The 6,000-nt window shown below is 28.6% G+C and overlaps 2 non-coding genes across 2 annotated transcripts; both read left to right on the top strand.

Annotated features, from left to right (window-relative positions):
• The first annotated feature begins 512 nt into the window (after window positions 1–512).
• LOC122723408 lies at window positions 513–588 on the top strand. The gene has a single exon (XR_006350357.1). It is a non-coding gene; the product is annotated as a small nucleolar RNA snoR117 (small nucleolar RNA).
• An 83-nt stretch (window positions 589–671) lies between these two features.
• LOC122723407 lies at window positions 672–758 on the top strand. The gene has a single exon (XR_006350356.1). It is a non-coding gene; the product is annotated as a small nucleolar RNA snoR116 (small nucleolar RNA).
• The last annotated feature ends 5,242 nt before the right edge of the window (window positions 759–6,000 follow it).

Below are 6,000 nucleotides of genomic sequence, written 5' to 3'. Positions count from 1 at the left end.
TCTTTTTCTATTCGGCCGCCTCCCATCTCCTTATAATCCGTTTTCTTCTGACTCTCTCTCTATAAGCTTCGCTTTGGCCGGGCTCTTGGGGAGTTGTACGTCTTCAATTCATTTTCTTCTCTCTTGTTTCTATTTCATTTTTGCTTCGGTTTGCTATTTTATTTTCATAATTTTGAATAGCGTTTTCAACGTAGAGTTGGGAAGGCAACAATTAGAGTCTCTGGATTGCTTTGATTTTGAGTAGCGTTTTCAGTGCTGTACGTTGCCGATACTGATTTGGTGCTGAGATTCTGGCATTTTCCTCACTTTTCTTCTTGAGGCTTATGCATTCAGATGTACCCACATTCCCATTTACATTCCTTTTGGAATCTTTAAGATTTTTTCTTTAAACTTTTTTTTGTCCAAATTTTCAGCTTGTATGGTTTCTTTTTCTGTAGATCGCGTATGGCTTGTATGCTTTATAATTTAGCTCGATCCCCATAGTTGTTAGAATTGATGAATTGTCCAGGATTGGCCTTTGATGCAAAGAAAATTGTCCGTACCATCTGATCTCTTGATGTATTAAAACATCTCTAGTTTCTGAGGCCTTGTTGAATCTATTTATTCTTTTATTTTCTAAAGTATGTTTTTCAACAAAGAAGAATGATTTATAATAAAAATTACTGCAAATAGGGCATTGATGAGGAAAATTATACCATCAAACTTTGAGAGCTCAAAGCGAGCTTGTTGATGTAAATTAGTCATTATTCTCTGAGCCCCTTTATTCCTGTGTTTTACTCTTTGTTTTGTTGTTTCTATGTCTCTTTCTGAAACAATGCTCCTTTTTGGAACAAAGGGTGCTTTTAGTTCTTTATTCCCTTTGTCTTTTTTTTTTTTTAATCTGGATGATTCGAGGGAAAGACTGCCAAACTGGAAATATAAACAATGTATTTTCATCAGTTCTTTCCTTCAGGCTTGTGCATTCAGATGTGCCCACATGCTCATTTGCATCTGCTGTTAAAATTGTATATATTTTTTGGTGTTTGTTAATACTAAAGTTAAGCTTTTATAGGCCCCCAGCTCTGTATATCCTGGATATCTTGTATGGCATTCTGATTTAGTTCGGTCCCAACAAGTTTTTATAATTGATGATTTATTCCAGAATTGCAGTGTAGAAATTAGATTGTGCGATGGGTGATAATGCTTTGACCTATCTATCAGGGATAGTGTTTATTGTTCTTTTGTGGTATTATCTTTATTTCTTTGGCCTGATCATTTAACAGAATGAAGAAAAGAAAAATCCATATTACTGATTTCAATTTCTTACTGGGTTGAGATTTCAGTTTCAACAAAATCTATTGTATTTGTCATATGTCATAACTATGTTATGATCCACTGCATATGTGTAAGGCAACAAATTAGAGTCTCTGATGCACTTTCTCAATAGTGTTTTCAGCGCTGTACGTTGCCAATATGATTTTGGGAGTTGAGATTCTGGCATGGGCTTCTTATTCAATGAGGTTTATGCATTCAGATGTTCCCACATTTTACTCGAGAATAAATAATGCATTTGTGCGTTTCTGTTGACTGATTATGCATGTATACAATATTCAATATGATCACTTCAGTCTGTTAATTTATCTCTTGCAGTTTGTACAAGTTTTGTAATAGATGTTTCTGGTTAGACAATTATTTTTACTAGTTTGTGCAAATAAATTTCACTCGGGTTCTCCGGTTTTGTGGATTTGAGAAATTTTGTAGATAGTTTGAGTCATTTCCTCATTTGGGATCTTCTTTTACCCTTTTGCTTGGTGTTGGGTTACCGCCATGTCTAGAACTAAACTTAGGAACTTTATTTCTTTGGAAATGTAAAACTATTGCTGGGGTTAACGTCTTTGATAGTTAAGAAATTTAACTAATCAAATAGCAAAATTTTAATTAAGAAAGAGGAGTTCATTCTTCCCATTGTGAACACAGATCGGAATGCTGCAGGTTTATTTAACTTGTTTTACCAAGAAAGGGAAATGTGATTGTTCTATTCACGCTCTAAATTTCCATGATTTGAGGGCTTACCCTCTCTATATGAAATGACTAATTTTACAAAATCTCTATTTTATTAATTTATTTCTTTATAATTCCTTTTTTTCAACTTGAAAATGTTTTGGTTATTTTATTGAACATTGAGGGGTGATTATTATCTGTTGAATTTAAAATTAAATTGAATTAAATAAATTAAAAATTAAAATTTTAATATTTAGTAAAATCAAATTAAATTGATTTTAATGAAAAACTTAAATTGATTTAATTTAAGTAGATTAAATTTTTAATAAAATTTTTATTTATTTATATTTTTTATTATTTTAAAATTTAATTAAAATATTTTAATTTTAATATAATTTAATTTTTGCTATTGAAAATAATATATTATTATTATTAATTAATTTAATTTTTTTATTAAATTAATTTAAAATAAATAATAAAGTGAATTAAAATTTTAAATTAATTTAGTCTGATTTAATTTTTTTATTTGAATTGAATGTTTTTTATTTTTAAATATATTTTTTTAAAAAAATATAATTTTTTATACTTTTTTATGAAAATTAATAAATAGAAAACCTTCTAAAAATTAAGTTATTTTTCAAAATGATATTCTCATTTGATAATTTTATTTATTTCATTATATCTAAGTTTATTAACATATGTTATTTTTTAAATTGCAATTTTATATTTTTTATAATTTAAATTACAATTATTTTATATTTTCCGTCAAGAAACTGCCCCATCTCTCCCTCATATGTTAATTACATTTTTAAAACAACGAAGATTAAAAAAATAATAAGAAAAAAAAATGTAAATTTATTAATTACGTTTTATTTAAATAATTGAAAAAGAAGTGAATTATCTTTGTCAGAAGTTTGATGAGTACTCTATGAGATAAGTTGAATGACTTTTAACTTCTCCAAGGAAATTTAACAAAAATAAAAAGTAAATGAAGAAATATAAGAAAAGCGGAGATAAGCGCAAATTCGTGGCCAAATAAATTTAATTTATTTTTTTTATCAAATAAATCTACAATTATATATTTTAACATATTAACATGTTAAATTTAAGAATAAAATATTTTTTTCTTTATTTTAAATATGAGCATTTGTATACTGTTTTTAATTAAAATAAAAATAAAATATAAAAAATTGTAGTAAGAAAATCCTTTAAAACTCAATATTTTATTATGTTAGAAAGTTTTTAGGTTTAAATCTAAAGTTGTAGGCCGTCTAAAAAATTAAAATTTAATTATTTGACTTCCGATAAAACTATAAATCTGAATTTAATTTTATTTTCTAAGAAAAAAAAATCATATGAAAATTATTTTAGCACTGAGTTTTAATTTATACAAGCTCAAATACTCGCATAATGCTGAGGGCAATTTGTTTTTATTGTCAAAACTTTTACAATAATATTTAGGTGTAGTAATTATTGGCTACATTGCAAATGTTTTTCATTAAAGATGAGAAAATTATTATGGAGTGCGTGAATTTTCAAATTTAGAAATTAATTACTTAGTATTATAATTTGTAAAACTAATTAAAATGTCCATCATTATATTAAAAATATAACTGATGACCGCTGGATTTCTTCACCCCAGAACAGGGGCTTGACCACAGCCAAAGGCCCATGACACAGAGGCCCACGTACTTGATACCCCCCAACAAGCCTGGCTCATTCCAGCTTCCGGGCCGGGCTCGATCAAGCTTCCTCACTCAGTCCAGCCTGATCCCTGACCAGCAGACCCCTCTCAGGCCCAGCGTCCAGCCCAACTCTCGGCCCAGCCCGGGGTCCAGAACAGTACTCACCAGACAGCCTGGCAGATCCGCTCGAACGTACGCATGAGGAGAATCAGAGGCCGTTACGCATGTAGCAGGCAGCTGATACCCTAGTACACCCGAATCTGTATGGCAGAGACGCGTGGCCCAATACTGGAGAGACATTTACACGTCACCAGCAAGTAAGACAATGTAACCTTATTCTGTAACACAAAACCCTTGAAAAACCCTATTTTATTGGATCTCAGATCATCAATAACCATTTTGATCATTTTACTAAAAATTTTATTAATTAAAAAGAAAAATTATAAATTTCAAATGTAATCGTGAGCATTTCATTTTGTTTGATTTGATTTGATCCATTAAAATCAATCTCATAAATAAATACCAAAAATTCAAAAATATCAATATAAAAAAATTCAGAAACATCAAACCCAGGAAATTAAACTCCAGAACAAAAAAATTCAACCATATTAATATGAAAATCCATATTTAAACAAAACCCATGAACAAGCATTAAATATTATCACAAACAATAATCTAGAAAATTGAATACAAATCTAATCTAAAACAAAAACAGGGACGGTTTATAGGTTTATAGAACAATAGCATGAAGAACAGAAATACTAGAGAATGTTTAATTGCAATATCTGGAATGGAGAAAATACATTAAATGCAAGCCACATATAAATCTAAAAATAAATAACATTGAATTTCTAAAAATCTGCAATCACCTAAATATATAACTAATATTCCTCAATCTGATTGTGATTCTATTTTATCCTATAAAATGGAAATTGATTTGTTGACTAGATAAACACAAAAAAACAATTGGATGAAAGAAGTAAGAAAGATGCATTAATTTTTAATACAATCTACAAACCCTAAAAAAAAATCAAATATATAAACAATTCCTGATAGGTCTAATAATTGATTCATCAATACAAAGTCCCCATAAACAAAAAACCCATAGGCCCACGGTGCATTCAAACAACCAGAAAAAGAAATCATTTTAATTCACACACTTATTTATATCACAGTAACCCTTCTCTTTTATTTCTATACACTTGTCTTCATGCATCCGATTGTCACCCTTCTCTTTAATCTTATCTCTCCCATCTAGAGGAGCCGATGCCAATGAAAATAAAGAAATTTAGAAGGGCGAAACAGATAACAAAGAAGAATAAGAAGAAAAAGAAGGATGATAACGATGAAAAGGAGTTAGATCCATATTAAATACGACCAATGGATGAACAAGGGTGTGAGAGATGGTAATATTGGGATGATTGGAGAGGTTTCTTTAAGATTATTATGTATAGTACTTGTTTGATTTAATTTGATTCGGTTTAATTAGTTTGAATTGAAATTTAAAAGGATATTTATAAATTTTATTTAAAATTAATATAATTTATTAGTAATTATTAATAGAAAATTAAATAGTTAAATTTTAAATTAATAAAAAATATTTTAATTGACTCTAAAAATTATAAAAATTAACTAGTTAATTTCGGTAAAACTAACCAACCATAGTAATTTTTCCATTAAAAATTGGGTCTTTGAATGTGCAAAGGAGTTATGCCGCACTACTGATTATTTCACTTGGCTCTTGATCCAGCTTGCTTTGTGTTTTGTGATTCCATAGTTTACTGCTTCTTACTAACCCAAGCTCCTTTTAAGTTCTCCCTTTAGAAGGAATCTTTGTTGTATTTTGATGCATCTACTGGAGTGATCTAAACTTTTGGAAGACCTTGACAGTTGAGTTGCAGGCATTGGCAATGGTAATGCTTGATTTCTGATTCTTTCAAAAAATTTAAGGTTTTTGTTTCGCCTAGTCCATCGATTATGTCTTTTGACTTGATCTTAGGTCCCGATTCATTCTCCGTTAACGAATCTGGCAAAAGAATCTTTATTTTATTGGACCTTTAGATTTTATTTTTATTTTCTTTACTTTGAATTAGTTTAATATTATTTTTTTTAGATTTACTAGATTTGACCTACCTTTCTGTGTAATATTTCTTTGTTTAGTCAAGACCTTGCAATAAAATCTCATTTTACCTCTGACAAATATATATATATATATATATATATATATATATATATATATATTCATTAAAGTTATTTAGTGATTTTTTATTTAAAGATAATTTACATGAGATAAATGTAATCGTTTAATGGTAAAAACTTAAAATAAGATAGAATT

This window comes from Manihot esculenta, chromosome 3, assembly GCF_001659605.2.
Source record: "Manihot esculenta cultivar AM560-2 chromosome 3, M.esculenta_v8, whole genome shotgun sequence".
Taxonomy (NCBI): domain Eukaryota; kingdom Viridiplantae; phylum Streptophyta; class Magnoliopsida; order Malpighiales; family Euphorbiaceae; genus Manihot; species Manihot esculenta.
The sequence above is the reverse complement of the archived record's forward strand: the minus strand, read 5'-3'. Positions and strand labels throughout refer to the sequence as shown.